We start from the raw sequence: 26,888 nt of genomic DNA on the forward strand, positions 1-26,888 counted from the left end.
CAGATTATGATTAAATTCTTCCAATTTACTGGATATTTTCTTGTGTTTCCTGACCACATATTCCATGATCTGTCCCCGCAATACAGGTTTAGAAGCGGCCTAGAAAAGGTTAATGTCCTCTATGTGTTCAATATTATCATCCACATAATTAAGAAAAGCCCTCTCAAAAAAATGCAAAACCAGGCCCAACACTGCTTAGCTTCCAAGATCAGATGAAATTGGGCATATACAGTGTGGTGTGGCTGTAGATGAGCTTTGTGGTTTCTGTTAGAGCTTTTCTACTTCTAACTACTGGTACATAAATGAATAAGTTTGAAAATGGAATGCATTAACAGAATGGTGTTGGTAGTATAAAAATACATACAGCACCTTGTATGCCCAGGTGCTCTCCCATCCAAGTACTAACCAGGCCCAACACTGCTTAGTTTCCAAGATCAGATGAGATTGGGCGTATACAGTGTGGTGTGGCTGTAGATGATCTTTGTGGTTTCTGTTGGAGCTTTTCTACTTCTAACTACTGGTACATAAATGTATACGTTTGAAAAGGGAATGCATCTACAGAACGGTGTTGGCAGTATAAAAATACCTACAGCACCGTGTATTCCCAGGTGGTCTCCCATCCAAGTACCAACCAGGCCCAACACTGCTTAGTTTCAAAGATCAGATGAGATTGGGTGTATCCAGTGTGGTGAGGCTGTAGATGATCTTTGTGTTTTCTGTTGGAGCTTTTCTACTTCTAACTACTGGTACATAAAAGAATAAATTTGAAAATGTAATGCATCAACAGAATGGTGTTCGCAGTATAAAAATACCTACAGCACCTTGTATTCCCAGGTGGTCTCCCATCCAAGTACGAACCAGGTCCAACACTGCTTAGCGTCCAGGATCAGATGAGATTGGGCGTATCCAGTGTGGTGTGGCTGTAGATGAGCTTTGATTTTTCTGTTGGAGCTTTTCTACTTCTAACTACTGGTACATAAATGAATAAGCTTGAAAATGGAATACATCAACAGAACGGTGTTGGCAGTATAAAAATACCTACAGCACCTTGTATTCCCAGGTGGTCTCCCATCCAAGTACTAACCAGGCCCAACATTGCTTATCTTCCAAAACTAGACGAGATTGGGCGTATCCAGTGTGGTGTGGCTGTAGATCAGGGGTCTTCAACCCGTGGCCCGCGGGCCACAGGTGGCCCGCTGCTATGGTTTCCATGGCCCGCCGACGCGCCCGCCCGCAGCGCACATATGAACACCAAAAAAAAAAATTTTTTTTCCCTTTCCCGGAGTCATGTGACTCCCCCGCACTGTCACTGGTTGCCTGTGAAGAAGGGGAGTAGCTCCTCTTAGGCTGGTCAGTGGTCTGGTCACCCTTACTGTGTCTCCCTCCCTGTGTCTCCCTCCGCCTGCAGTGTTGAATAGGTGGGTGAGAGCGGCGGGGACCCGGCTGGGGGGGGTGCGGCAAGTTACCATTGAGAGCAGGGGGCAGTGCGGGAACCCGGCGGGCGGGAGCGGAGGGGGTGCGGCAGCATGTATGCAGCCTGAGCATGGCTGTGTGCGGCGGGGACCCGGCGCGGGGGGGGGGGGGGGCTGCGGCAGGAGAATAAAAGTGTATAAGTGTTGAGGGCAGGGGGCAGTGCAGGAACCCGGCGTGCGGGAGCGGCGGGGACGGGGGTGCGGCAGCCTGAGCATGGCAGTGAATAAATTAGTATTGAGGGCAGGGGGCGTGGCGGGGGACCCAGCAGGGGGTGTATTAAGTATTAAGAGCAGAGATGGCAGGGAGCATGCTTTGACAATGCTGCTGTCTGTCTGTGATGGGGAGGAGGGAGGGTATGATAGCACCTATGTCTTGACATAGGCGCTATCATACCCTCCCTCCCCCCATCACAGACAGACAGACAGCAGCAATATTGTGAAAGCATGCCCACATTATACCCACCAGTCCAGTGATACTGCCGTATGAGTCCAGTTCAGTGATACAGCCGTATAAGTCCAGTGGTAGTGCCATATAAGTCCAGTGGTACTGCCGTATAAGTCCAGTCCATTGATACAGCCGTATAAGTTCAGTGGTACAGCCGTATAAGTCCAGTGGTACTGCCGTATAAGTCCAGTCCAGTGATATAGCCGAATAAGTCCAGTGGTACAGCCATATAAGTCCAGTCCTATTCTGGACTATATATGGATTATAGGCCCTATGTGGTGGTGGAGCTGGGGAGAGAATGATAATGGCAGATTTAATGTCTGTATGGGGGTGGGGTTGGGAATAATGGGGGCTGTGATTCCTGTATATGTGGTGGGTGCTGGGGTGGGAATGACAATGGCAGATGTAATGTCTGTGTATGGGGGTGGGGATGGGAATAATGGGGGCTGTGATTTCTGAGATGTGTTTCTACCACCTATGATACATTGTGTGTGTGTATATATATATTTAAAAAAAGGCCAGCAAACATCCATTTATCATGCAAAAGTATTTTAGTAGCACAAAAGTACATTTATATGTGCATAAAAACAGGCATAGACCGGTAGATAGAATATTCAAAATGTAGAAGGGGTACTTAGCCACAAGTGTCATCATAAGAAAGGTCCGATCATAATGCCAAACAGATTCACAGCACACCCGACAGCTGTTTCGGTGTTACTCCTACACCTTACTTACTCACTCACCCATGACTAAGGTGTAGGAGTAACACCATCGATGGGTCTGGTGAATATTGACAATGTTATCAGTCTGGCAAAAAGTGTTCAGTTAATCTCGGTTGGTATTTCTCTGTATTAACTACTGCTATCTATGCTCTTTTTATTATTTCTGTAACTATTTTCATTGGTGTTTTGTTTATATTATAGCCCCCACCTATATTGTCCCCAGCGATTGTCAGCCGTCAGAGCAGAACTCCGTGGCTGGTCTCTCGAACGCGGAAGTTGGATCCCTGGTGGAACGCATGCTATGCGTTTTCCCTGGTTACCAGCTCTGTAATGACAGAGACACGTGATGTTTCCAGCTGTACAGGCAGGTGACGCAAGCAGGAATCAAGGTGGCGGGTAAGTCAGTGTGCGGGGGGTATTTAAATTGGATTTGTGTGTGTGTCTGTTGTGGTCTGTATTGAGGTCCTGAGGAAGGGGGAGACCCTGAAAACGTTAGGTTAGACCTACATCTTGAAATACAGCGTTTTTATCTGCTGCATGTCTCCTTGAGTGCCTCATTTTGGATATATATATATATATATATATTGTCCCATCTATAGAATGTATTCTGTGGCTGTACCCATGCTATATGCCCCAGTAACCTATCAGGATTATTTTATATATGCTTACATTTCTTTATTGATTGTTTTTAGCTTGACATAAAGCTACACGCCAGAAGCCTCCATACCAAAGAACTAGTGTTGAGTTGGATTTTGTTTCATGCTTCAAAATGGCAGCTTCCATTGTGAGCTGGTGACAGGGGAATTTTAAAGGCAAGCTCACAGGGATCTGAGGAGTACTTCTCATACAAATCTGTCCTACAAGCACACACGGGCTGGAGTGTATACTTCATTGAGTCTTTATTACTTATTTTTTCTATAGTCAGCTATAAATAGAAGCAGATTTTATTCTACAGTCACTCAGTCGTGAACAGTGGGATCATTGTTTAGGTTCATCTGCTTTGCCATGGCGTCTACAAGTAAAAAGCATAAAACAAGTGAATGTTCCCGGCTTTTTAATCAAAGGTGGACCAATTTGTACTTTTTTGTGGAGATTGACGATAAGCCAGTGTGTTTAGTTTGTCGTGAGTCATTGTCAGTATTAAAAGAATACAATATAAAGCGACACTATGAGACAAAACATGCGTCCAAGTTCAATCACCTTCCAGGGCAACCTCGTGTGGATAAAGTGAACGATCTCCAAAAAGATCTAAAACGCCAGCAGGGTACTTTTAAAAGGCATATGGAAGAGAGTGAAGCGTGCGTCAAAGCAAGTTATGTAATAGCTGAAAAAATTGCTAAAAAAACAAAAGCCTTCTTGGACGGTGAGTTCGTAAAAGTGTCTCATCGCTGCTGGGGAAATTCTCTATCCAAAGAATAACGAACTGTTTAAAAAATTGAGTTTGTCTGGTGTAACTGTAGCACGACGTGTCGAAGAACTTGCCAATGACATTGAAGGAACTTTAAAAAAACGGCTGTACGCATTTAAGTCATATTCACTTGCTTTAGATGAGAGCACAGATGTGAAGGATACAGCACAACTGGCTATCTTTGTCCGTGGCATTGATCAACACTTCAATGTGACAGAAGAGCTGCTAGCGCTTGTACCTATGAAGGGAACGACGAAAGGCACTGATATTCTGGAAGCCACCAAGAAAACACTCCAGCGTTTCGACTTCAGCTTATCCAACCTTGTGGGAGTGGTAACTGATGGTGCCCCTGCTATGGTGGGAAGGAATGAAGGGTTTGTTGCACTTTTAAAAAAAGAACCGGAACTAGAAGGAAAAGATCTCATCCAGTACCACTGTTTAATCCACCAGGAGAATTTGTGTGCGAAAACGATTGGATTTGAGAATGTAATGAAAGTTATTGTGTCTGTAGTCAACTTTATTAGGGCACGAGGATTGAAGCATCGTCAATTCCAAGAATTTTTGACACAAGAGTGCCAAGCGGATCACGGCGACGTGGTTTATTATAGTGAGGTGCGTTGGTTGAGCAGAGGGAAGGTACTTAAGAGAGTCTTTGACTTAAGAAGTGAAATAGAAGAGTTCATGCAAACCAAGGGGAAGCCGATTGCAGAATTTAATGATCCAAAGTGGATTTCAGATTTTGCCTTTGTGACCGACATCTCCTTGCATATGAATGACCTAAATACGCGGCTACAATCCAAGGATCAGCTGGTGCACACTCTGTTTGATCACATTAAAACTTTTGTAGAAAAGCTCAAACTTTGAGAGGCACAACTCACGAAAAAAGACTTTACACATTTTAAGCTTCTCGGTGAGTCCAACTGTTTGTCTCCTGGTGTTTACGCTACAAAATTAAGCATGATGCGAAGTGAGTTTGAAGACAGATTTAGTGATTTCCGTAATCAACAGTCTTTTTTCGATTTATTTTCTATGCCTTTTACTGTCAATGCTGCCAATATGCCAGGCTCAGTACAAATGGAGCTGCTTGATCTCCAAAACAACTCATCTTTGCGAGAAAAATTCTTCAATGTGCCCTTGTTTACGTTTTACAAAGACTACATTTCTCAGGACACATTCCCTTATCTCTGGCAGCACGCTTTGAAGATGTGTGCTTTGTTAGGAAGCACATACTTATGTGAGCAATTCTTCTCAAGGATGAAGAACGCAAAGTCCAAGACAAGAACTCAGCTTACAGACCAACATCTTGAGAATACTCTGCGCATAGCGACTTCTAACATTGATGCCAACATCGACAAGCTGGCCAAGCAAAAACAATGCCAAGTTTCCCACTGATATGAACTTATTATAATAACAAAGGTAAAGTAGACCATGTTTCATTCATTAAATTACAATAATTATCTTTTGAAGTCTTTTTTATGGTCTTATGAGTCTAGAAAAGGTCTCATTACAATCATAAATTAAAATTTAGATTCTAAATACCGCAGTATAGCTTAGTGGCCCTCGGCTTCGTTTCATTTTTTTATGTGGCCCACACTGCTGTAGATGATCTTTGTGTTTTCTGTTGGAGCTTTTCTACTTCTAACTACTGGTACACAAATGAATAAGTTTGAAAATGGATTGCATTAACAGAATGGTGTTGGCAGTATAAAAATACCTACAGCACCTTGTATTCTCAGGTGGTCTCCCATCCAAGTACTAACCAGGCCCAACATTGCTTATCTTCCAAAACTAGACGAGATTGGGCGTATCCAGTGTGGTGTGGCTGTAGATGATCTTTGTGTTTTCTGTTGGAGCTTTTCTACTTCTAACTACTGGTACATAAATGAATAAATTTGAAAATGTAATGCATCAACAGAATGGTGTTCGCAGTATAAAAATACCTACAGCACGTTGTATTCCCAGGTGGTCTCCCATCCAAGTACGAACCAGGTCCAACACTGCTTAGCGTCTAGGATCAGATGAGATTGGGCGTATCCAGTGTGGTGTGGCTGTAGATGAGCTTTGATTTTTCTGTTGGAGTTTTTCTACTTCTAACTACTGGTACATAAATGAATAAGTTTGAAAATGGAATGCATCAACAGAACGGTGTTGGCAATATAAAAATACCTACAGCACCTTGTATTCCAAGGTGGTCTCCCATCCAAGTACTAACCAGGACTACACTGCTTAGTTTCCAAGATTAGATGAGTTTGTGAGCAACCAGTGTGGTGTGGCTGTAGATCAGCTTTGTGGTTTCTGTAAGAGCTTTTCTACTTATAACTACTGGTACATAAATGAATAAGTTTGAAAATGGAATGCATCAATAGAACGGTGTTGGCAGTATAAAAATACCTACAGCACCTTGTATTCCCAGGCTGTCTCCCATCCAAGTACTAACCAGGCCCAACAGGCCTTAGCTTTCAAGATCAGATGAGATTGGGCGTATCCAGTGCGGTGTGGCTGTAGATGAGGATTGATTTTTCTGTTGGAGCTTTTCTACTTCTACCTACTGGTACATAAATGAAAAAGGTTGAAAATGTAAGCATCAAGAGAACGGTGTTGACAGTATAAAAATACCTACAGCACCTTGTATTCCCAGGTGGTCTCCCATCCAAGTACTAACCAGGCCCAACATTGCTTATCTTCCAAAACTAGACGAGATTGGGCATATCCAGTGTGGTGTGGCTGTAGATGATCTTTGTGGTTTCTGTTAGAGATTGTCTACTTCTAACTACTGGTACATAATTGAAAAAGATTTACAATGGAATGCATCAACAGAACAGTGTTGGCAGTTTAAAAATTTCTACAGCACCTTGTAATGCCAGGTGGTCTCCCATCCAAGTACTAACCAGGCCCAACACTGCTTAGCTTCCAAGATCAGATGAGATTGGGCATATCTAGTGTGGTGTGACTGTAGATGAGCATTACAGTTTCTGTTAGAGCTTTTCTACTTCTAACTACTGGTACATAAATGAATAAGTTTGAAAATGGAATGCATCAACAGAACGGTGTTGGCAGTATAAATATACCTACAGCACCTTGTATACCCAGGTGGTCTCCCACCTAAGTACTAACCAGGCCCAACACCGCTTAGCTTCCAAGATCAGATGAGATTGGGTGTATCCAGTGTGGTGTCGCTGTAGATGAGCTTTGTGGTTTATGCTTGAGCTTTTCTACTTCTAACTACTGGTACATAAATGAATAAGTTTGAAAATGGAATGCATCAACAGAATGGTGTTGGCAGTATAAAAATACCTACAGCACCTTGTATTCCCCGGTTGGTCTCCCATCCAAGTACTAACCAGGCCCAACACTGCTTAGCTTCCAAGATCAGATGAGATTGGGCGTATCCAGTGTGGTGTGGCTGTAGATGAGCTTTTTGGTTTCTGTAAGAGCTTTTCTACTTCTAACTACTAGTACATAAATGAATAAGTTTGAAAATGGAATGCATCAACAGAACGGTGTTGGCAGTATAAAAATACCTCCAGCACCTTGTATTCCCAGGTGGTCTACCATTCAAGTAATAACCAGGCCCAGCACTGCTTAGCTTCCAAGATCAGATGAGATTGGGCGTATCCAGTGTGGTGTGGCTGTAGATGACCTTTGTGTTTTCAGCTAGAGCTTTTCTACTTCTAACTACTGGTACATAAATGAATAAGTTTGAAAATGGAATGCATCAACAGAACGGTGTTGGCAGTATAAAAATACCTACAGCACCTTGTATTCCCAGGTGGTCTCCCATCCAAGTACTAACCAGACCCAACACCGCTTAGCTTCCAAGATCAGATGAGATTGGGCGTATCCAGTGTGGTGTGGCTGTAGATGAGCTTTGTTTTTTCTGTTAAAGCTTTTCTACTTCTAACTACTGGTACATAAATGAATAAGTTTGAAAATGGAATGCATCAACAGAACGGTGTTGGCAGTATGAAAATACCTACAGCACCTTTTATTCTCAGGTGGCCTCCTATCCAAGGACTAACCAGGCCCAACACTGCTTGGCTTCCAAGATCAGATGAGATTGGGCGTATCCAGTGTGGTGTGGCTGCAGATGATCTTTGTGGTTTCTGTTAGAGCTTTTCTACTTCCTTCTACTGGTACATAAATGAATAAGTTTGAAAATGGAATGCATCAACTGAACGGTGTTGGCAGTATGAAAATGCCTACAGCACCTTGTATTCCCAGGTGGTCTCCCATCCAAGTACTAACCAGGCCCAACACTGCTTAGCTTCCAAGATCAGATGAGATTGGGCGTATCCAGTGTGGTGTGGCTGTAAATGAGCTTTGTTTTTTCTGTTGGATCTGTTCCTCCTCTAACTACTGGTACATAAATGAATAAGTTTGAAAATGGAATGCATCAACAGAACAGTGTTGGCAGTATAAAAATACCTACAGCACCTTGTATTCCCAGGTGGTCTCCCATCCAAGTACGAACCAGGTCCAACACTGCTTAGCGTCCAGGATCAGATGAGATTGGGCGTATCCAGTGTGGTGTGGCTGTAGATGAGCTTTGATTTTTCTGTTGGAGCTTTTCTACTTCTAACTACTGGTACATAAATGAATAAGTTTGAAAATGGAATACATCAACAGAACGGTGTTGGCAGTATAAAAATACCTACAGCACCTTGTATTCCCAGGTGGTCTCCCATCCAAGTACTAACCAGGCCCAACATTGCTTATTCTTCCAAAACTAGACGAGATTGGGCGTATCCAGTGTGATGTGGCTGTAGATGATCTTTGTGTTTTCTGTTGGAGCTTTTCTACTTCTAACTACTGGTACACAAATGAATAAGTTTGAAAATGGATTGCATTAACAGAATGGTGTTGGCAGTATAAAAATACCTACAGCACCTTGTATTCTCAGGTGGTCTCCCATCCAAGTACTAACCAGGCCCAACATTGCTTATCTTCCAAAACTAGACGAGATTGGGCGTATCCAGTGTGGTGTGGCTGTAGATGATCTTTGTGTTTTCTGTTGGAGCTTTTCTACTTCTAACTACTGGTACACAAATGAATAAGTTTGAAAATGGATTGCATTAACAGAATGGTGTTGGCAGTATAAAAATACCTACAGCACCTTGTATTCTCAGGTGGTCTCCCATCCAAGTACTAACCAGGCCCAACATTGCTTATCTTCCAAAACTAGACGAGATTGGGCGTATCCAGTGTGGTGTGGCTGTAGATGATCTTTGTGTTTTCTGTTGGAGCTTTTCTACTTCTAACTACTGGTACATAAATGAATAAATTTGAAAATGTAATGCATCAACAGAATGGTGTTCGCAGTATAAAAATACCTACAGCACGTTGTATTCCCAGGTGGTCTCCCATCCAAGTACGAACCAGGTCCAACACTGCTTAGCGTCTAGGATCAGATGAGATTGGGCGTATCCAGTGTGGTGTGGCTGTAGATGAGCTTTGATTTTTCTGTTGGAGCTTTTCTACTTCTAACTACTGGTACATAAATGAATAAGTTTGAAAATGGAATGCATCAACAGAACGGTGTTGGCAATATAAAAATACCTACAGCACCTTGTATTCCAAGGTGGTCTCCCATCCAAGTACTAACCAGGACTACACTGCTTAGTTTCCAAGATTAGATGAGTTTGTGAGCAACCAGTGTGGTGTGGCTGTAGATCAGCTTTGTGGTTTCTGTAAGAGCTTTTCTACTTATAACTACTGGTACATAAATGAATAAGTTTGAAAATGGAATGCATCAATAGAACGGTGTTGGCAGTATAAAAATACCTACAGCACCTTGTATTCCCAGGCTGTCTCCCATCCAAGTACTAACCAGGCCCAACAGGCCTTAGCTTTCAAGATCAGATGAGATTGGGCGTATCCAGTGCGGTGTGGCTGTAGATGAGGATTGATTTTTCTGTTGGAGCTTTTCTACTTCTACCTACTGGTACATAAATGAAAAAGGTTGAAAATGTAAGCATCAAGAGAACGGTGTTGGCAGCATAAAAATACCTACAGCACCTTGTATTCCCAGGTGGTCTCCCATCCAAGTACTAACCAGGCCCAACATTGCTTATCTTCCAAAACTAGACGAGATTGGGCATATCCAGTGTGGTGTGGCTGTAGATGATCTTTGTGGTTTCTGTTAGAGATTGTCTACTTCTAACTACTGGTACATAATTGAAAAAGATTTACAATGGAATGCATCAACAGAACAGTGTTGGCAGTTTAAAAATTTCTACAGCACCTTGTAATGCCAGGTGGTCTCCCATCCAAGTACTAACCAGGCCCAACACTGCTTAGCTTCCAAGATCAGATGAGATTGGGCATATCTAGTGTGGTGTGACTGTAGATGAGCATTACAGTTTCTGATAGAGCTTTTCTACTTCTAACTACTGGTACATAAATGAATAAGTTTGAAAATGGAATGCATCAACAGAACGGTGTTGGCAGTATAAATATACCTACAGCACCTTGTATACCCAGGTGGTCTCCCACCTAAGTACTAACCAGGCCCAACACCGCTTAGCTTCCAAGATCAGATGAGATTGGGTGTATCCAGTGTGGTATCGCTGTAGATGAGCTTTGTGGTTTATGCTTCAGCTTTTCTACTTCTAACTACTGGTACATAAATGAATAAGTTTGAAAATGGAATGCATCAACAGAATGGTGTTGGCAGTATAAAAATACCTACAGCACCTTGTATTCCCCGGTTGGTCTCCCATCCAAGTACTAACCAGGCCCAACACTGCTTAGCTTCCAAGATCAGATGAGATTGGGCGTATCCAGTGTGGTGTGGCTGTAGATGAGCTTTTTGGTTTCTGTAAGAGCTTTTCTACTTCTAACTACTAGTACATAAATGAATAAGTTTGAAAATGGAATGCATCAACAGAACAGTGTTGGCAGTATAAAAATACCTACAGCACCTTGTATTCCCAGGTGGTCTCCCATCCAAATACTAATCAGGCCCAACACTGCTTAGCTTCCAAGAGCAGATGAGATTGGGCGTATCCAGTGTGGTGTGGCTATAGATGAGCTTTGTTTTTTTCTGTTGGGCTTTTCTACTTCTAACTACTGGTACATAAATGAATAAGTTTGAAAATGGAATGCATCAGCAGAACGGTGTTGGCAGTATGAAAATGCCTACAGCACCTTGTATTCCCAGGTGGTCTCCCATCCAAGTACTAACCAGGCCCAACACTGCTTAGCTTCCAAGATCAGATGAGATTGGGCATATCTAGTGTGGTGTGACTGTAGATGAGCATTACAGTTTCTGATAGAGCTTTTCTACTTCTAACTACTGGTACATAAATGAATAAGTTTGAAAATGGAATGCATCAACAGAACGGTGTTGGCAGTATAAATATACCTACAGCACCTTGTATACCCAGGTGGTCTCCCACCTAAGTACTAACCAGGCCCAACACCGCTTAGCTTCCAAGATCAGATGAGATTGGGTGTATCCAGTGTGGTATCGCTGTAGATGAGCTTTGTGGTTTATGCTTCAGCTTTTCTACTTCTAACTACTGGTACATAAATGAATAAGTTTGAAAATGGAATGCATCAACAGAATGGTGTTGGCAGTATAAAAATACCTACAGCACCTTGTATTCCCCGGTTGGTCTCCCATCCAAGTACTAACCAGGCCCAACACTGCTTAGCTTCCAAGATCAGATGAGATTGGGCGTATCCAGTGTGGTGTGGCTGTAGATGAGCTTTTTGGTTTCTGTAAGAGCTTTTCTACTTCTAACTACTAGTACATAAATGAATAAGTTTGAAAATGGAATGCATCAACAGAACAGTGTTGGCAGTATAAAAATACCTACAGCACCTTGTATTCCCAGGTGGTCTCCCATCCAAATACTAATCAGGCCCAACACTGCTTAGCTTCCAAGAGCAGATGAGATTGGGCGTATCCAGTGTGGTGTGGCTATAGATGAGCTTTGTTTTTTTCTGTTGGGCTTTTCTACTTCTAACTACTGGTACATAAATGAATAAGTTTGAAAATGGAATGCATCAGCAGAACGGTGTTGGCAGTATGAAAATGCCTACAGCACCTTGTATTCCCAGGTGGTCTCCCATCCAAGTACTAACCAGGCCCAACACTGCTTACCTTCCAAGATCAGATGAGATTGGGCGTATCCAGTGTCGTGTGGCTGTAAATGAGCTTTGTTTTTTCTGTTGGATCTGTTCTACCTCTAACTACTGGTACATAAATGTATAAGTTTGAAAATGGAATGCATCAACAGAATGGTGTTGGCAGTATAAAAATACCCACAGCACCTTGTATTGCCAGGTGGTCTCCCATCCAAGTACGAACCAGGTCCAACACTGCTTAGCGTCCAGGACCAGATGAGATTGGGCGTATCCAGTGTGGTGTGGCTGTAGATGAGCTTTGATTTTTCTGTTGGAGCTTTTCTATTTATAACTACTGGTACATAAATGAATAAGTTTGAAAATGGAATACATCAACAGAACGGTGTTGGCAGTATAAAAATACCTACAGCACCTTGTATTCCCAGGTGGTCTCCCATCCAAGTACTAACCAGGCCCAACATTGCTTATCTTCCAAAACTAGACGAGATTGGGCGTATCCAGTGTGGTGTAGCTGTAGATGATCTTTGTGTTTTCTGTTGGAGCTTTTCTACTTCTAACTACTGGTACACAAATGAATAAGTTTGAAAATGGATTGCATTAACAGAATGGTGTTGGCAGTATAAAAATACCTACAGCACCTTGTATTCTCAGGTGGTCTCCCATCCAAGTACTAACCAGGCCCAACATTGCTTATCTTCCAAAACTAGACGAGATTGGGCGTATCCAGTGTGGTGTGGCTGTAGATGATCTTTGTGTTTTCTGTTGGAGCTTTTCTACTTCTAACTACTGGTACATAAATGAATACATTTGAAAATGTAATGCATCAACAGAATGGTGTTCGCAGTATAAAAATACCTACAGCACGTTGTATTCCCAGGTGGTCTCCCATCCAAGTACGAACCAGGTCCAACACTGCTTAGCGTCTAGGATCAGATGAGATTGGGCGTATCCAGTGTGGTGTGGCTGTAGATGAGCTTTGATTTTTCTGTTGGAGCTTTTCTACTTCTAACTACTGGTACATAAATGAATACGTTTGAAAATGGAATGCATCAACAGAACGGTGTTGGCAATATAAAAATACCTACAGCACCTTGTATTCCAAGGTGGTCTCCCATCCAAGTACTAACCAGGACTACACTGCTTAGTTTCCAAGATTAGATGAGTTTGTGAGCAACCAGTGTGGTGTGGCTGTAGATCAGCTTTGTGGTTTCTGTAAGAGCTTTTCTACTTATAACTACTGGTACATAAATGAATAAGTTTGAAAATGGAATGCATCAATAGAACGGTGTTGGCAGTATAAAAATACCTACAGCACCTTGTATTCCCAGGCTGTCTCCCATCCAAGTACTAACCAGGCCCAACAGGCCTTAGCTTTCAAGATCAGATGAGATTGGGCGTATCCAGTGCGGTGTGGCTGTAGATGAGGATTGATTTTTCTGTTGGAGCTTTTCTACTTCTACCTACTGGTACATAAATGAAAAAGGTTGAAAATGTAAGCATCAAGAGAACGGTGTTGGCAGTATAAAAATACCTACAGCACCTTGTATTCCCAGGTGGTCTCCCATCCAAGTACTAACCAGGCTGTCAGACTTGGTTTTGTCTGTGTCCCCGGAGGGGGCGCTAGTGGGTCAGTGGAGGTGGATGGGAGAAAACGAGGAGGCTGGATTATGTTTCTGCGCATGAGCGCAATGATATTTATTATACAGAGGATTCACAAACGGCAGCAGAAAATAACAGTAGAAATGCAAATGTCAATTGAACAGCGTAATAGCTGAGAGTCTATGGTAACAGAATGAATGGTGACTGATGAAATAATAACCGGTAGTGATGATAACAGATGAGTGATAATTTGGCAGAGAATATTCTGGTATGGAAACCAGAGCAGATTAAAACATGGAACCAGCAGAGATGATGTTGTATGGCAAACCTGGTAGCAGAGGCAGGAGTCTGACTCACAGTGCAGGTGATGAGGCACTGGCAGCAAGCAAGCTGTATCACAGGTGGAGAGATGGAACACACCTGGAGTCAGTCTCTACTGCTAGGCTGAAGCACACAGAGATGGTGATGAGTGTGAAGCCTGTAGATGGAAGCAGGTATTGCTGGGGCTTGAAGTTCCACGGAGCTGTGAAGAGTAACCAGGAGTACAAAGTCTCAGGTAGAAAGCCAGGAACACGGAACAGCAGGTAGGTATCCAGGTACACGGAGGAAACAGGAACCAGATCCTTACACATGAGTCGCAGGAGTGACACAAAGTTCAGGATGCCTGCAGACTGATCCTGCAGCTTCATATATACCCCTTGTTAGACAGTCATTGGTGGAGTGAGGAAAAGTGGGTGCGGCCAAGCACCGGATTGGCCGCCGTATGCTGACTGCTGGAGGCTGTCATGGCGGCGCCCATGCCGCGGCCTAGCGGGAACGCGGCGTGCTACACGCCCGCAATCACAGGAGCGCTCCCAGGCCCAGGATGGCGTCTGATGGCAGAGACGCGGATGACAGATGAACGCAGGGACCCAGGACGGAGTCCGCAGCGGCGGACAGACGTCAGCTTGGTGAGTCGATTCCTGACAGTACCCCCCCCTTTAAGGGTGGGCACCGAACACCCACGTGGTTTGGAAGGATGAGTGTTATGGAAGACACGGACCAACCTTGGAGCATGGACATCCAACGAATTCACCCAACTTCTCTCCTCTGGGCCATAACCGGACCAATCGACAAGGTATTGAAGACGTCCATACCGGCAACGGGAATCCAGAATCTTGCCAATCTCGAACTCCACGCCCCGCTGAGTTCGAACTTTGGGGCCAACTGGAAGAGCTCTTTGGAAATGATTCAGGACTAAAGGTCTGAGGAGAGAAACATGAAAAGCATTAGGTATTCGCAGAGAAGGTGGTAACTTCAGCTTGTAGGCCACAGGGTTGATGACTCTTTCGATAGGAAAGGGGCCAATGAAACGTGGTGCAAATTTCATAGACGGGACCCTAAGACGGAGGTTCCGGGTAGACAGCCAAACCTTGTCCCCAGGTTTCAGGCTAGGAACTGCGCGTCTTTTGCGATCAGCAAAGTATTTATACCGGCTGGAGGCCTTTTTGAGAGAAACGTGAATCTTCCTCCAAATTGAAGAAAACTGACTCAGGGCAGTAGTGGCAGCAGGAACATCCATGTGAGGGAGTTCTTGGAAGTCTGGAACACGAGGATGTTGCCCATATACTGCAAAGAATGGAGTTGTCTCAGTAGCAGTGTGGTAGCGGAAGTTGTGGGCAAACTCGGCCCATGGGAGCAGATCAAACCAGTCATCCTGAGAAGATGAAACATACAATCTTAAAAATGTCTCTAGTTCTTGATTTACCCTCTCTGTCTGCCCATTCGTCTGAGGGTGGTAAGATGACGAGAACTTCAGTTTAACCTGCATGGCAGAACAGAGAGCCCTCCAAAACCTCGCTACAAACTGTACACCTCGGTCGGATATTATTTCTGAGGGTAGACCATGTAAGCGGAAAATCTCCCGTAGGAAGATTTGGGCGAGTTTTGGGGCAGAAGGGAGACCCTGGAGAGGAACAAAATGGGCCATCTTGGTAAATCTGTCCACTACAACCCAGATGGTATTGTATCCTTGAGAAGGAGGAAGGTCGGAGATAAAGTCCATGGACAGGTGTGACCAAGGGCGACTAGGAATAGACAATGGTTGTAACTGACCTGCTGGAGACTGACGAGGAGTCTTGTGCTGCACACACTTAGGACAGGATGCTACGAAATCCTTGATGTCAGCTTTCATCTTTGGCCACCAGTATGTCTCAGAGAGGAACTTGAAGGTTTTCAGGACACCGGGATGACCAGTGAACTTGGATTGATGGGCCCAAGACAGCAACTTGGGACGGAGTTCTGGGGAAACAAAAGTCTTACCAGGAGGAGGAGCTGGGGAGACTTGAGATGCAGCAAATACCACTGGACTCAGGATGGAATGTGGAACTGAGTCAGGCGTTTCCTCTTCGGATTCCATAGATCGGGATAAGGCGTCAGCTTTAACATTCTGCGAACCTGGGCGGAAATGAAGCTTAAAATTAAAACGTGAGAAAAACATAGCCCACCTGGACTGGCGAGGATTAAGGCACTGAGCTGCCTTTAAATATAGCAGATTTTTATGATCCGTGTAGATGTTGAACGGATGTTTGGCCCCTTCCAGGAGATACCTCCATTCCTCGAGGGCCAGCTTAATCGCCAGTAGTTCTTGATCTCCAACGGAGTAGTTAGCTTCTGCAGGGAGGAATTTACGAGAATAAAATCCACAGGGGTGGATTTTCCCATCGGTTCCCTTCTGGGAGAGAACAGCTCCAACTCCAACTGTAGAGGCATCCACCTCCAACTCGAACGGTCTGTTTACATCTGGCTGGGACAGAACTGGAGCAGACATAAAGGCCAGCTTGATCTTCTGGAAGGCCGCTAAAGCCTCTTCTGACCAGTTGGAATGGTCTGCCCCTTTCCGAGTTAAGTTGGTAATAGGAGCGATGAGAGTGGAGAATCCCCGAATAAATTTCCTATAGTAGTTGGCAAATCCCAGGAACCGCTGAATAGACTTGAGAGAATTTGGAATGGACCAATTGGCAATGGCTTCCAACTTTGTCGGGTCCATCTGGAGATCCGATCCGGAAATTATATAACCCAGGAAGGGTATAGAGGAAACTTCAAAGGTACACTTGGATAGTTTACCGTAGAGCCGGTTCTCACGAAGACGTCGGAGGACTTCACGGACTTGTAGACGATGAGAGGGAAGATCTTGGGAGAAGATGAGGATATCATCCAGATAAACAACGAGGTATTTATACAGAACGTCACAGAAGATTTCGTTCACAAAGTGTTGGAACACTGCTGGGGCATTACTCAACCCGAATGGCATTACCAGGTACTCGTAATGACCATCTCGAGTGTTAAAAGCTGTCTTCCATTCGTCACCACTCCGGATTCTGATGAGGTTGTAGGCACCGCGGAGATCTAGCTTGGTGAAGATGCGGGCTCCTTTAACTCTGTCAAATAATTCGGTAATGAGTGGTAATGGATAACTATTTTTAATGGTAATGTCATTGAGACCCCGGTAGTCAATGCATGGACGCAGTCCTCCATCCTTCTTTTTAACAAAGAAGAAGCCTGCACCAGCGGGTGATGATGAAGGACGGATGAATCCCTTCTGTAAATTTTCCCGGATGTAGTCGCTCATCGCTTCAGTTTCAGGAACAGATAACGGGTAGGTACGCCCCCTAGGTGGCTTCTTGCCAGGAAGGAGATCGATGGGACAATCCCATTCTCTATGGGGCGGCAGGACATCCGCGGCCTTTTCACTGAAGACATCAGAGAAATCTTGATAAGCCGCAGGAAGACTTGACTGGGTTTTTACTTCAGTAGACTTGATTGGACAAACTTGGGCTAAACAGGACTGATGGCAATGTGAACCCCATGAAGTAAGTTGTAACGTTGACCAGTCAAACTGTGGATTGTGTAGCTGGAGCCAGGGCATGCCCAAAACGATCTCCTGGGTGGCTTGAGGAATGACTAAGAACTTTATTAATTCTGAGTGTAGGAACCCAACTCCCAAAACCACTGGTGCAGTTTGGTGAGAAATATTCCCCTTGGAGATTCGGCTACCATCCACGGCGGTAATGTAGACTGGGTAAGAAAGTTCACATACAGGCAAGCAAAATTTATTTACCGCAGCTTGGGTGATGAAATTTCCTGCGGCTCCACAGTCCACTAATGCTGATGCAGACTGAAGCCCAACTGAAGTCTCTAAAGTCACAGGAAGGACAAGGTCTTGATTAGAAGGAGCTTGTCTAGAAGATCCCAACTTGACTCCTCCTTTACAAGTCAGGATCTGGCGTTTCCCGAACGCACTGTGCAGGAATTAATCTGGTGACCTGCAGCCGCACAATAAAGACAAAGTCTCTCACGAAGTCTTCTTGACCGCTCCTCAGGAGTTAGGCGGGACCTATTTATTTGCATAGGCTCATCAGAAGGTGGAGACTGGAACTGTACGGAAGGTATCATCCTTGCTCTGCGTGGCTCACTCCGAGCACGTTCATTGTTGCGTTCGCGGATGCGAGAGTCCAACTTGATGCACAGGGAAATTAAATCAGACAATTGTACAGGAAGATCGCGGGTTGCCAGTTCGTCCTTGATCCGATCAGAGAGTCCATGCCAGAAAGCTGCTACCAGGGCTTGATTGTTCCACTGAATCTCTGCGGCCAACGTCTGGAACTGGATGACATATTGTCCCATACTACGGGTACCTTGACAAAGTTGGATTAGGTCTGCAGAAGCTGATGTTGCACGACCAGGCTCGTCAAAGATCCGTCTGAAGGTTGACACGAATTCTGTATAGTTGTTAATTAGAGGGTCGGCACGTTCCCACAGAGGAGACACCCAACTCAAAGCAGATCCAGAAAGTAGAGAGATGATATAGGCAACTTTGGATCTTGACGTGGGGAAATTATGTGACAACAATTCAAACTGGATTTCACATTGGTTGAGAAACCCGCGACATAACTTTGGGCTGCCATCATACTTGCTTGGCACGGGCAGGTGCAGACGTGACACTGGAGCTGATGCAGCCGGCATAGAGGAACTCACAGTACTGGCAGGTGCTGGAGTAACAGGAACTGTAGAAGTGTGTACACTAGGCAGGGATTGCTGTAGTGTATCTATCCGGGAGGACATCCCTTGCAGGAACTGGAACATCTGCTGCTGCGCAGCCTCTTGACCATCCAGACGGGAGACCAGATTTTGCAAGGCCTCTGACCCCACACTCCGTCCACCATCCGAGTCCATCGATCCTGAACTTACTGTCAGACTTGGTTTTGTCTGTGTCCCCGGAGGGGGCGCTAGTGGGTCAGTGGAGGTGGATGGGAGAAAACGAGGAGGCTGGATTATGTTTCTGCGCATGAGCGCAATGATATTTATTATACAGAGGATTCACAAACGGCAGCAGAAAATAACAGTAGAAATGCAAATGTCAATTGAACAGCGTAATAGCTGAGAGTCTATGGTAACAGAATGAATGGTGACTGATGAAATAATAACCGGTAGTGATGATAACAGATGAGTGATAATTTGGCAGAGAATATTCTGGTATGGAAACCAGAGCAGATTAAAACATGGAACCAGCAGAGATGATGTTGTATGGCAAACCTGGTAGCAGAGGCAGGAGTCTGACTCACAGTGCAGGTGATGAGGCACTGGCAGCAAGCAAGCTGTATCACAGGTGGAGAGATGGAACACACCTGGAGTCAGTCTCTACTGCTAGGCTGAAGCACACAGAGATGGTGATGAGTGTGAAGCCTGTAGATGGAAGCAGGTATTGCTGGGGCTTGAAGTTCCACGGAGCTGTGAAGAGTAACCAGGAGTACAAAGTCTCAGGTAGAAAGCCAGGAACACGGAACAGCAGGTAGGTATCCAGGTACACGGAGGAAACAGGAACCAGATCCTTACACATGAGTCGCAGGAGTGACACAAAGTTCAGGATGCCTGCAGACTGATCCTGCAGCTTCATATATACCCCTTGTTAGACAGTCATTGGTGGAGTGAGGAAAAGTGGGTGCGGCCAAGCACCGGATTGGCCGCCGTATGCTGACTGCTGGAGGCTGTCATGGCGGCGCCCATGCCGCGGCCTAGCGGGAACGCGGCGTGCTACACGCCCGCAATCACAGGAGCGCTCCCAGGCCCAGGATGGCGTCTGATGGCAGAGACGCGGATGACAGATGAACGCAGGGACCCAGGACGGAGTCCGCAGCGGCGGACAGACGTCAGCTTGGTGAGTCGATTCCTGACACAGGCCCAACATTGCTTATCTTCCAAAACTAGATGAGATTGGGCATATCCAGTGTGGTGTGGCTGTAGATGATCTCTGTGGTTTCTGTTAGAGATTGTCTACTTCTAACTACTGGTACATAATTGAAAAAGATTTACAATGGAATGCATCAACAGAACAGTGTTGGCAGTTTAAAAATTTCTACAGCACCTTGTAATGCCAGGTGGTCTCCCATCCAAGTACTAACCAGGCCCAACACTGCTTAGCTTCCAAGATCAGATGAGATTGGGCATATCTAGTGTGGTGTGACTGTAGATGAGCATTACAGTTTCTGTTAGAGCTTTTCTACTTCTAACTACTGGTACATAAATGAATAAGTTTGAAAATGGAATGCATCAACAGAACGGTGTTGGCAGTATAAATATACCTACAGCACCTTGTATACCCAGGTGGTCTCCCACCTAAGTACTAACCAGGCCCAACACCGCTTAGCTTCCAAGATCAGATGAGATTGGGTGTATCCAGTGTGGTGTCGCTGTAGATGAGCTTTGTGGTTTATGCTTGAGCTTTTCTACTTCTAACTACTGGTACATAAATGAATAAGTTTGAAAATGGAATGCATCAACAGAATGGTGTTGGCAGTATAAAAATACCTACAGCACCTTGTATTCCCCGGTTGGTCTCCCATCCAAGTACTAACCAGGCCCAACACTGCTTAGCTTCCAAGATCAGATGAGATTGGGCGTATCCAGTGTGGTGTGGCTGTAGATGAGCTTTTTGGTTTCTGTAAGAGCTTTTCTACTTCTAACTACTAGTACATAAATGAATAAGTTTGAAAATGGAATGCATCAACAGAACGGTGTTGGCAGTATAAAAATACCTCCAGCACCTTGTATTCCCAGGTGGTCTCCCATTCAAGTACTAACCAGGCCCAGCACTGCTTAGCTTCCAAGATCAGATGAGATTGGGCGTATCCAGTGTGGTGTGGCTGTAGATGAGCTTTGTTTTTTCTGTTAAAGCTTTTCTACTTCTAACTACTGGTACATAAATGAATAAGTTTGAAAATGGAATGCATCAACAGAACGGTGTTGGCAGTATGAAAATACCTACAGCACCTTTTATTCTCAGGTGGCCTCCTATCCAAGGACTAACCAGGCCCAACACTGCTTAGCTTCCAAGATCAGATGAGATTGGGCGTATCCAGTGTGGTGTGGCTGTAGATGATCTTTGTGGTTTCTGTTAGAGCTTTTCTACTTCCTTCTACGGTACATAAATGAATAAGTTTGAAAATGGAATGCATCAACTGAACGGTGTTGGCAGTATAAAAATATCTACAGCACCTTGTATTCCCAGGTGGTCTCCCATCCAAGTACTAACCAGGACCAACACTGCTTAGCTTCCAAAATCAGATGAGATTGGGCATATTCAGTGTGGTGTGGCTATAGATGAGCTTTGTTTTTTTCTGTTGGGCTTTTCTACTTCTAACTACTGGTACATAAATGAATAAGTTTGAAAATGGAATGCATCAACAGAACGGTGTTGGCAGTATGAAAATGCCTACAGCACCTTGTATTCCCAGGTGGTCTCCCATCCAAGTACTAACCAGGCCCAACACTGCTTAGCTTCCAAGATCAGATGAGATTGGGCGTATCCAGTGTGGTGTGGCTGTAAATGAGCTTTGTTTTTTCTATTGGATCTGTTCCTCCTCTAACTACTGGTACATAAATGAATAAGTTTGAAAATGGAATGCATCAACAGAACAGTGTTGGCAGTATAAAAATACCTACAGCACCTTGTATTCCCAGGTGGTCTCCCATCCAAATACTAATCAGGCCCAACACTGCTTAGCTTCCAAGAGCAGATGAGATTGGGCGTATCCAGTGTGGTGTGGCTATAGATGAGCTTTGTTTTTTTCTGTTGGGCTTTTCTACTTCTAACTACTGTTACATAAATGAATAAGTTTGAAAATGGAATGCATCAGCAGAACGGTGTTGGCAGTATGAAAATGCCTACAGCACCTTGTATTCCCAGGTGGTCTCCCATCCAAGTACTAACCAGGCCCAACACTGCTTACCTTCCAAGATCAGATGAGATTGGGCGTATCCAGTGTGGTGTGGCTGTAAATGAGCTTTGTTTTTTCTGTTGGATCTGTTCTACCTCTAACTACTGGTACATAAATGTATAAGTTTGAAAATGGAATGCATCAACAGAATGGTGTTGGCAGTATAAAAATACCCACAGCACCTTGTATTGCCAGGTGGTCTCCCATCCAAGTACGAACCAGGTCCAACACTGCTTAGCGTCCAGGATCAGATGAGATTGGGCGTATCCAGTGTGGTGTGGCTGTAGATGAGCTTTGATTTTTCTGTTGGAGCTTTTCTACTTCTAACTACTGGTACATAAATGAATAAGTTTGAAAATGGAATACATCAACAGAACGGTGTTGGCAGTATAAAAATACCTACAGCACCTTGTATTCCCAGGTGGTCTCCCATCCAAGTACTAACCTGGCCCAACATTGCTTATCTTCCAAAACTAGACGAGATTGGGCGTATCCAGTGTGGTGTGGCTGTAGATGATCTTTGTGTTTTCTGTTGGAGCTTTTCTACTTCTAACTACTGGTACACAAATGAATAAGTTTGAAAATGGATTGCATTAACAGAATGGTGTTGGCAGTATAAAAATACCTACAGCACCTTGTATTCTCAGGTGGTCTCCCATCCAAGTACTAACCAGGCCCAACATTGCTTATCTTCCAAAACTAGACGAGATTGGGCGTATCCAGTGTGGTGTGGCTGTAGATGATCTTTGTGTTTTCTGTTGGGGCTTTTCTACTTCTAACTACTGGTATATAAATGAATAAGTTTGAAAATGGAATGCATCAACAGAACGATGTTGGCAGTATAAATATACCTACAGCACCTTGTATACCCAGGTGGTCTCCCACTTAAGTACTAACCAGGCCCAACACCGCTTAGCTTCCAAGATCAGATGAGATTGGGTGTATCCAGTGTGGTGTCGCTGTAGATGAGCTTTGTGGTTTATGCTTGAGCTTTTCTACTTCTAACTACTGGTACATAAATGAATAAGTTTGAAAATGGAATGCATCAACAGAATGGTGTTGGCAGCATAAAAATACCTACAGCACCTTGTATTCCCCGGTTGGTCTCCCATCCAAGTACTAACCAGGCCCAACACTGCTTAGCTTCCAAGATCAGATGAGATTGGGCGTATCCAGTGTGGTGTGGCTGTAGATGAGCTTTTTGGTTTCTGTAAGAGCTTTTCTACTTCTAACTACTAGTACATAAATGAATAAGTTTGAAAATGGAATGCATCAACAGAACGGTGTTGGCAGTATAAAAATACCTCCAGCACCTTGTATTCCCAGGTGGTCTACCATTCAAGTACTAACCAGGCCCAGCACTGCTTAGCTTCCAAGATCAGATGAGATTGGGCGTATCCAGTGTGGTGTGGCTGTAGATGACCTTTGTGTGTTCAGCTAGAGCTTTTCTACTTCTAACTACTGGTACATAAATGAATAAGTTTGAAAATGGAATGCATCAACAGAACGGTGTTGGCAGTATAAAAATACCTACAGCACCTTGTATTCCCAGGTGGTCTCCCATCCAAGTACTAACCAGACCCAACACCGCTTAGCTTCCAAGATCAGATGAGATTGGGCGTATCCAGTGTGGTGTGGCTGTAGATGAGCTTTGTTTTTTCTGTTAAAGCTTTTCTACTTCTAACTACTGGTACATAAATGAATAAGTTTGAAAATGGAATGCATCAACAGAACGGTGTTGGCAGTATGAAAATACCTACAGCACCTTTTATTCTCAGGTGGCCTCCTATCCAAGGACTAACCAGGCCCAACACTGCTTAGCTTCCAAGATCAGATGAGATTGGGCGTATCCAGTGTGGTGTGGCTGTAGATGATCTTTGTGGTTTCTGTTAGAGCTTTTCTACTTCCTTCTACTGGTACATAAATGAATAAGTTTGAAAATGGAATGCATCAACTGAACGGTGTTGGCAGTATGAAAATGCCTACAGCACCTTGTATTCCCAGGTGGTCTCCCATCCAAGTACTAACCAGGCCCAACACTGCTTAGCTTCCAAGATCAGATGAGATTGGGCGTATCCAGTGTGGTGTGGCTGTAAATGAGCTTTGTTTTTTCTGTTGGATCTGTTCCTCCTCTAACTACTGGTACATAAATGAATAAGTTTGAAAATGGAATGCATCAACAGAACAGTGTTGGCAGTATAAAAATACCTACAGCACCTTGTATTCCCAGGTGGTCTCCCATCTAAATACTAATCAGGCCCAACACTGCTTAGCTTCCAAGAGCAGATGAGATTGGGCATATCCAGTGTGGTGTGGCTATAGATGAGCTTTGTTTTTTTCTGTTGGCCTTTTCTACTTCTAACTACTGTTACATAAATGAATAAGTTTGAAAATGGAATGCATCAGCAGAACGGTGTTGGCAGTATGAAAATGCCTACAGCACCTTGTATTCCCAGGTGGTCTCCCATCCAAGTACTAACCAGGCCCAACACTGCTTACCTTCCAAGATCAGATGAGATTGGGCGTATCCAGTGTGGTGTGGCTGTAAATGAGCTTTGTTTTTTCTGTTGGATCTGTTCTTCCTCTAACTACTGGTACATAAATGTATAAGTTTGAAAATGGAATGCATCAACAGAATGGTGTTGGCAGTATAAAAATACCCACAGCACCTTGTATTGCCAGGTGGTCTCCCATCCAAGTACGAACCAGGTCCAACACTGCTTAGCGTCCAGGATCAGATGAGATTGGGCGTATCCAGTGTGGTGTGGCTGTAGATGAGCTTTGATTTTTCTGTTGGAGCTTTTCTACTTCTAACTACTGGTACATAAATGAATAAGTTTGAAAATGGAATACATCAACAGAACGGTGTTGGCAGTATAAAAATACCTACAGCACCTTGTATTCCCAGGTGGTCTCCCATCCAAGTACTAACCAGGCCCAACATTGCTTATTCTTCCAAAACTAGACGAGATTGGGCGTATCCAGTGTGGTGTGGCTGTAGATGATCTTTGTGTTTTCTGTTGGAGCTTTTCTACTTCTAACTACTGGTACACAAATGAATAAGTTTGAAAATGGATTGCATTAACAGAATGGTGTTGGCAGTATAAAAATACCTACAGCACCTTGTATTCTCAGGTGGTCTCCCATCCAAGTACTAACCAGGCCCAACATTGCTTATCTTCCAAAACTAGACGAGATTGGGCGTATCCAGTGTGGTGTGGCTGTAGATGATCTTTGTGTTTTCTGTTGGAGCTTTTCTACTTCTAACTACTGGTACATAAATGAATAAATTTGAAAATGTAATGCATCAACAGAATGGTGTTCGCAGTATAAAAATACCTACAGCACGTTGTATTCCCAGGTGGTCTCCCATCCAAGTACGAACCAGGTCCAACACTGCTTAGCGTCTAGGATCAGATGAGATTGGGCGTATCCAGTGTGGTGTGGCTGTAGATGAGCTTTGATTTTTCTGTTGGAGCTTTTCTACTTCTAACTACTGGTACATAAATGAATACGTTTGAAAATGGAATGCATCAACAGAACGGTGTTGGCAATATAAAAATACCTACAGCACCTTGTATTCCAAGGTGGTCTCCCATCCAAGTACTAACCAGGACTACACTGCTTAGTTTCCAAGATTAGATGAGTTTGTGAGCAACCAGTGTGGTGTGGCTGTAGATCAGCTTTGTGGTTTCTGTAAGAGCTTTTCTACTTATAACTACTGGTACATAAATGAATAAGTTTGAAAATGGAATGCATCAATAGAACGGTGTTGGCAGTATAAAAATACCTACAGCACCTTGTATTCCCAGGCTGTCTTCCATCCAAGTACTAACCAGGCCCAACAGGCCTTAGCTTTCAAGATCAGATGAGATTGGGCGTATCCAGTGCGGTGTGGCTGTAGATGAGGATTGATTTTTCTGTTGGAGCTTTTGTACTTCTACCTACTGGTACATAAATGAAAAAGGTTGAAAATGTAAGCATCAAGAGAACGGTGTTGGCAGCATAAAAATACCTACAGCACCTTGTATTCCCAGGTGGTCTCCCATCCAAGTACTAACCAGGCCCAACATTGCTTATCTTCCAAAACTAGACGAGATTGGGCATATCCAGTGTGGTGTGGCTGTAGATGATCTTTGTGGTTTCTGTTAGAGATTGTCTACTTCTAACTACTGGTACATAATTGAAAAAGATTTACAATGGAATGCATCAACAGAACAGTGTTGGCAGTTTAAAAATTTCTACAGCACCTTGTAATGCCAGGTATTCTCCCATCCAAGTACTAACCAGGCCCAACACTGCTTAGCTTCCAAGATCAGATGAGATTGGGCATATCTAGTGTGGTGTGACTGTAGATGAGCATTACAGTTTCTGTTAGAGCTTTTCTACTTCTAACTACTGGTACATAAATGAATAAGTTTGAAAATGGAATGCATCAACAGAACGGTGTTGGCAGTATAAATATACCTACAGCACCTTGTATACCCAGGTGGTCTCCCACCTAAGTACTTACCAGGCCCAACACCGCTTAGCTTCCAAGATCAGATGAGATTGGGTGTATCCAGTGTGGTATCGCTGTAGATGAGCTTTGTGGTTTATGCTTCAGCTTTTCTACTTCTAACTACTGGTACATAAATGAATAAGTTTGAAAATGGAATGCATCAACAGAATGGTGTTGGCAGTATAAAAATACCTACAGCACCTTGTATTCCCCGGTTGGTCTCCCATCCAAGTACTAACCAGGCCCAACACTGCTTAGCTTCCAAGATCAGATGAGATTGGGCGTATCCAGTGTGGTGTGGCTGTAGATGAGCTTTTTGGTTTCTGTAAGAGCTTTTCTACTTCTAACTACTAGTACATAAATGAATAAGTTTGAAAATGGAATGCATCAACAGA

General features: G+C 44.0%; 13 non-coding genes and 56 pseudogenes across 13 annotated transcripts; all 69 read right to left on the reverse strand.

Annotated features, from left to right (window-relative positions):
• Positions 1 to 357: 357 nt before the first annotated feature.
• LOC134936542 (5S ribosomal RNA) lies at positions 358 to 476 on the reverse strand (annotated as a pseudogene).
• A 107-nt stretch (positions 477 to 583) lies between these two features.
• Positions 584 to 702, reverse strand: LOC134932431 (5S ribosomal RNA; annotated as a pseudogene).
• A 107-nt stretch (positions 703 to 809) lies between these two features.
• On the reverse strand, positions 810 to 928 carry LOC134957429 (5S ribosomal RNA; annotated as a pseudogene).
• A 107-nt stretch (positions 929 to 1,035) lies between these two features.
• On the reverse strand, positions 1,036 to 1,154 carry LOC134934285 (5S ribosomal RNA; annotated as a pseudogene).
• Positions 1,155 to 5,758: 4,604 nt separating this feature from the next.
• On the reverse strand, positions 5,759 to 5,877 carry LOC134935189 (5S ribosomal RNA; annotated as a pseudogene).
• Positions 5,878 to 5,984: 107 nt separating this feature from the next.
• On the reverse strand, positions 5,985 to 6,103 carry LOC134944359 (5S ribosomal RNA; annotated as a pseudogene).
• Positions 6,104 to 6,210: 107 nt separating this feature from the next.
• On the reverse strand, positions 6,211 to 6,328 carry LOC134951630 (5S ribosomal RNA; annotated as a pseudogene).
• Positions 6,329 to 6,435: 107 nt separating this feature from the next.
• On the reverse strand, positions 6,436 to 6,554 carry LOC134943673 (5S ribosomal RNA; annotated as a pseudogene).
• A 106-nt stretch (positions 6,555 to 6,660) lies between these two features.
• On the reverse strand, positions 6,661 to 6,779 carry LOC134936468 (5S ribosomal RNA; annotated as a pseudogene).
• A 107-nt stretch (positions 6,780 to 6,886) lies between these two features.
• Positions 6,887 to 7,005, reverse strand: LOC134938305 (5S ribosomal RNA; annotated as a pseudogene).
• A 107-nt stretch (positions 7,006 to 7,112) lies between these two features.
• Positions 7,113 to 7,231, reverse strand: LOC134939701 (5S ribosomal RNA). The gene has a single exon (XR_010181394.1). It is a non-coding gene; the product is annotated as a 5S ribosomal RNA (ribosomal RNA).
• A 107-nt stretch (positions 7,232 to 7,338) lies between these two features.
• LOC134942664 (5S ribosomal RNA) lies at positions 7,339 to 7,458 on the reverse strand (annotated as a pseudogene).
• A 107-nt stretch (positions 7,459 to 7,565) lies between these two features.
• Positions 7,566 to 7,684, reverse strand: LOC134933411 (5S ribosomal RNA; annotated as a pseudogene).
• Positions 7,685 to 7,791: 107 nt separating this feature from the next.
• Positions 7,792 to 7,910, reverse strand: LOC134933633 (5S ribosomal RNA). The gene has a single exon (XR_010179746.1). It is a non-coding gene; the product is annotated as a 5S ribosomal RNA (ribosomal RNA).
• A 107-nt stretch (positions 7,911 to 8,017) lies between these two features.
• LOC134936554 (5S ribosomal RNA) lies at positions 8,018 to 8,136 on the reverse strand (annotated as a pseudogene).
• Positions 8,137 to 8,243: 107 nt separating this feature from the next.
• LOC134954541 (5S ribosomal RNA) lies at positions 8,244 to 8,362 on the reverse strand. Its single transcript, XR_010185855.1, has one exon. It is a non-coding gene; the product is annotated as a 5S ribosomal RNA (ribosomal RNA).
• A 107-nt stretch (positions 8,363 to 8,469) lies between these two features.
• On the reverse strand, positions 8,470 to 8,588 carry LOC134957468 (5S ribosomal RNA; annotated as a pseudogene).
• A 107-nt stretch (positions 8,589 to 8,695) lies between these two features.
• On the reverse strand, positions 8,696 to 8,815 carry LOC134948875 (5S ribosomal RNA; annotated as a pseudogene).
• A 107-nt stretch (positions 8,816 to 8,922) lies between these two features.
• LOC134935198 (5S ribosomal RNA) lies at positions 8,923 to 9,041 on the reverse strand (annotated as a pseudogene).
• A 107-nt stretch (positions 9,042 to 9,148) lies between these two features.
• On the reverse strand, positions 9,149 to 9,267 carry LOC134935208 (5S ribosomal RNA; annotated as a pseudogene).
• Positions 9,268 to 9,374: 107 nt separating this feature from the next.
• LOC134944367 (5S ribosomal RNA) lies at positions 9,375 to 9,493 on the reverse strand (annotated as a pseudogene).
• A 107-nt stretch (positions 9,494 to 9,600) lies between these two features.
• LOC134951641 (5S ribosomal RNA) lies at positions 9,601 to 9,718 on the reverse strand (annotated as a pseudogene).
• Positions 9,719 to 9,825: 107 nt separating this feature from the next.
• LOC134943680 (5S ribosomal RNA) lies at positions 9,826 to 9,944 on the reverse strand (annotated as a pseudogene).
• A 106-nt stretch (positions 9,945 to 10,050) lies between these two features.
• On the reverse strand, positions 10,051 to 10,169 carry LOC134936472 (5S ribosomal RNA; annotated as a pseudogene).
• Positions 10,170 to 10,276: 107 nt separating this feature from the next.
• Positions 10,277 to 10,395, reverse strand: LOC134938316 (5S ribosomal RNA; annotated as a pseudogene).
• Positions 10,396 to 10,502: 107 nt separating this feature from the next.
• Positions 10,503 to 10,621, reverse strand: LOC134933950 (5S ribosomal RNA). Its single transcript, XR_010179775.1, has one exon. It is a non-coding gene; the product is annotated as a 5S ribosomal RNA (ribosomal RNA).
• Positions 10,622 to 10,728: 107 nt separating this feature from the next.
• LOC134942786 (5S ribosomal RNA) lies at positions 10,729 to 10,848 on the reverse strand (annotated as a pseudogene).
• A 107-nt stretch (positions 10,849 to 10,955) lies between these two features.
• On the reverse strand, positions 10,956 to 11,074 carry LOC134945259 (5S ribosomal RNA; annotated as a pseudogene).
• A 107-nt stretch (positions 11,075 to 11,181) lies between these two features.
• On the reverse strand, positions 11,182 to 11,300 carry LOC134945151 (5S ribosomal RNA; annotated as a pseudogene).
• A 107-nt stretch (positions 11,301 to 11,407) lies between these two features.
• LOC134934031 (5S ribosomal RNA) lies at positions 11,408 to 11,526 on the reverse strand. Its single transcript, XR_010179776.1, has one exon. It is a non-coding gene; the product is annotated as a 5S ribosomal RNA (ribosomal RNA).
• Positions 11,527 to 11,633: 107 nt separating this feature from the next.
• Positions 11,634 to 11,753, reverse strand: LOC134942908 (5S ribosomal RNA; annotated as a pseudogene).
• A 107-nt stretch (positions 11,754 to 11,860) lies between these two features.
• Positions 11,861 to 11,979, reverse strand: LOC134945316 (5S ribosomal RNA; annotated as a pseudogene).
• Positions 11,980 to 12,086: 107 nt separating this feature from the next.
• LOC134953224 (5S ribosomal RNA) lies at positions 12,087 to 12,205 on the reverse strand (annotated as a pseudogene).
• Positions 12,206 to 12,312: 107 nt separating this feature from the next.
• Positions 12,313 to 12,431, reverse strand: LOC134945344 (5S ribosomal RNA; annotated as a pseudogene).
• Positions 12,432 to 12,538: 107 nt separating this feature from the next.
• On the reverse strand, positions 12,539 to 12,657 carry LOC134936194 (5S ribosomal RNA; annotated as a pseudogene).
• A 107-nt stretch (positions 12,658 to 12,764) lies between these two features.
• On the reverse strand, positions 12,765 to 12,883 carry LOC134935216 (5S ribosomal RNA; annotated as a pseudogene).
• Positions 12,884 to 12,990: 107 nt separating this feature from the next.
• LOC134944372 (5S ribosomal RNA) lies at positions 12,991 to 13,109 on the reverse strand (annotated as a pseudogene).
• Positions 13,110 to 13,216: 107 nt separating this feature from the next.
• LOC134951652 (5S ribosomal RNA) lies at positions 13,217 to 13,334 on the reverse strand (annotated as a pseudogene).
• Positions 13,335 to 13,441: 107 nt separating this feature from the next.
• Positions 13,442 to 13,560, reverse strand: LOC134943689 (5S ribosomal RNA; annotated as a pseudogene).
• Positions 13,561 to 20,128: 6,568 nt separating this feature from the next.
• Positions 20,129 to 20,247, reverse strand: LOC134938327 (5S ribosomal RNA; annotated as a pseudogene).
• A 107-nt stretch (positions 20,248 to 20,354) lies between these two features.
• On the reverse strand, positions 20,355 to 20,473 carry LOC134939834 (5S ribosomal RNA). The gene has a single exon (XR_010181396.1). It is a non-coding gene; the product is annotated as a 5S ribosomal RNA (ribosomal RNA).
• Positions 20,474 to 20,580: 107 nt separating this feature from the next.
• On the reverse strand, positions 20,581 to 20,700 carry LOC134943030 (5S ribosomal RNA; annotated as a pseudogene).
• A 107-nt stretch (positions 20,701 to 20,807) lies between these two features.
• Positions 20,808 to 20,926, reverse strand: LOC134938848 (5S ribosomal RNA). The gene has a single exon (XR_010181304.1). It is a non-coding gene; the product is annotated as a 5S ribosomal RNA (ribosomal RNA).
• A 107-nt stretch (positions 20,927 to 21,033) lies between these two features.
• On the reverse strand, positions 21,034 to 21,152 carry LOC134933198 (5S ribosomal RNA; annotated as a pseudogene).
• A 106-nt stretch (positions 21,153 to 21,258) lies between these two features.
• Positions 21,259 to 21,377, reverse strand: LOC134948156 (5S ribosomal RNA; annotated as a pseudogene).
• Positions 21,378 to 21,484: 107 nt separating this feature from the next.
• LOC134955304 (5S ribosomal RNA) lies at positions 21,485 to 21,603 on the reverse strand. The gene has a single exon (XR_010185913.1). It is a non-coding gene; the product is annotated as a 5S ribosomal RNA (ribosomal RNA).
• A 107-nt stretch (positions 21,604 to 21,710) lies between these two features.
• On the reverse strand, positions 21,711 to 21,829 carry LOC134945371 (5S ribosomal RNA; annotated as a pseudogene).
• A 107-nt stretch (positions 21,830 to 21,936) lies between these two features.
• On the reverse strand, positions 21,937 to 22,055 carry LOC134935344 (5S ribosomal RNA). The gene has a single exon (XR_010180076.1). It is a non-coding gene; the product is annotated as a 5S ribosomal RNA (ribosomal RNA).
• Positions 22,056 to 22,162: 107 nt separating this feature from the next.
• Positions 22,163 to 22,281, reverse strand: LOC134941019 (5S ribosomal RNA; annotated as a pseudogene).
• Positions 22,282 to 22,388: 107 nt separating this feature from the next.
• LOC134933928 (5S ribosomal RNA) lies at positions 22,389 to 22,507 on the reverse strand (annotated as a pseudogene).
• A 107-nt stretch (positions 22,508 to 22,614) lies between these two features.
• On the reverse strand, positions 22,615 to 22,733 carry LOC134935227 (5S ribosomal RNA; annotated as a pseudogene).
• A 107-nt stretch (positions 22,734 to 22,840) lies between these two features.
• LOC134946576 (5S ribosomal RNA) lies at positions 22,841 to 22,959 on the reverse strand (annotated as a pseudogene).
• A 107-nt stretch (positions 22,960 to 23,066) lies between these two features.
• Positions 23,067 to 23,186, reverse strand: LOC134943152 (5S ribosomal RNA; annotated as a pseudogene).
• Positions 23,187 to 23,293: 107 nt separating this feature from the next.
• Positions 23,294 to 23,412, reverse strand: LOC134951342 (5S ribosomal RNA; annotated as a pseudogene).
• Positions 23,413 to 23,519: 107 nt separating this feature from the next.
• Positions 23,520 to 23,638, reverse strand: LOC134933689 (5S ribosomal RNA). The gene has a single exon (XR_010179758.1). It is a non-coding gene; the product is annotated as a 5S ribosomal RNA (ribosomal RNA).
• A 107-nt stretch (positions 23,639 to 23,745) lies between these two features.
• LOC134933203 (5S ribosomal RNA) lies at positions 23,746 to 23,864 on the reverse strand (annotated as a pseudogene).
• Positions 23,865 to 23,971: 107 nt separating this feature from the next.
• On the reverse strand, positions 23,972 to 24,090 carry LOC134956533 (5S ribosomal RNA). Its single transcript, XR_010186022.1, has one exon. It is a non-coding gene; the product is annotated as a 5S ribosomal RNA (ribosomal RNA).
• Positions 24,091 to 24,197: 107 nt separating this feature from the next.
• LOC134954331 (5S ribosomal RNA) lies at positions 24,198 to 24,316 on the reverse strand (annotated as a pseudogene).
• A 107-nt stretch (positions 24,317 to 24,423) lies between these two features.
• On the reverse strand, positions 24,424 to 24,542 carry LOC134935410 (5S ribosomal RNA). Its single transcript, XR_010180119.1, has one exon. It is a non-coding gene; the product is annotated as a 5S ribosomal RNA (ribosomal RNA).
• Positions 24,543 to 24,649: 107 nt separating this feature from the next.
• On the reverse strand, positions 24,650 to 24,768 carry LOC134941030 (5S ribosomal RNA; annotated as a pseudogene).
• Positions 24,769 to 24,875: 107 nt separating this feature from the next.
• On the reverse strand, positions 24,876 to 24,995 carry LOC134945348 (5S ribosomal RNA; annotated as a pseudogene).
• Positions 24,996 to 25,102: 107 nt separating this feature from the next.
• LOC134935234 (5S ribosomal RNA) lies at positions 25,103 to 25,221 on the reverse strand (annotated as a pseudogene).
• Positions 25,222 to 25,328: 107 nt separating this feature from the next.
• Positions 25,329 to 25,447, reverse strand: LOC134944379 (5S ribosomal RNA; annotated as a pseudogene).
• Positions 25,448 to 25,554: 107 nt separating this feature from the next.
• On the reverse strand, positions 25,555 to 25,672 carry LOC134951663 (5S ribosomal RNA; annotated as a pseudogene).
• A 107-nt stretch (positions 25,673 to 25,779) lies between these two features.
• On the reverse strand, positions 25,780 to 25,898 carry LOC134947597 (5S ribosomal RNA; annotated as a pseudogene).
• A 106-nt stretch (positions 25,899 to 26,004) lies between these two features.
• LOC134936476 (5S ribosomal RNA) lies at positions 26,005 to 26,123 on the reverse strand (annotated as a pseudogene).
• A 107-nt stretch (positions 26,124 to 26,230) lies between these two features.
• Positions 26,231 to 26,349, reverse strand: LOC134950200 (5S ribosomal RNA; annotated as a pseudogene).
• A 107-nt stretch (positions 26,350 to 26,456) lies between these two features.
• Positions 26,457 to 26,575, reverse strand: LOC134936190 (5S ribosomal RNA). The gene has a single exon (XR_010180474.1). It is a non-coding gene; the product is annotated as a 5S ribosomal RNA (ribosomal RNA).
• Positions 26,576 to 26,682: 107 nt separating this feature from the next.
• Positions 26,683 to 26,802, reverse strand: LOC134943244 (5S ribosomal RNA; annotated as a pseudogene).
• Between the last annotated feature and the right edge of the window lie 86 nt (positions 26,803 to 26,888).

This window comes from Pseudophryne corroboree, chromosome 1, assembly GCF_028390025.1.
Source record: "Pseudophryne corroboree isolate aPseCor3 chromosome 1, aPseCor3.hap2, whole genome shotgun sequence".
NCBI classification, from domain to species: Eukaryota; Metazoa; Chordata; class Amphibia; order Anura; family Myobatrachidae; genus Pseudophryne; species Pseudophryne corroboree.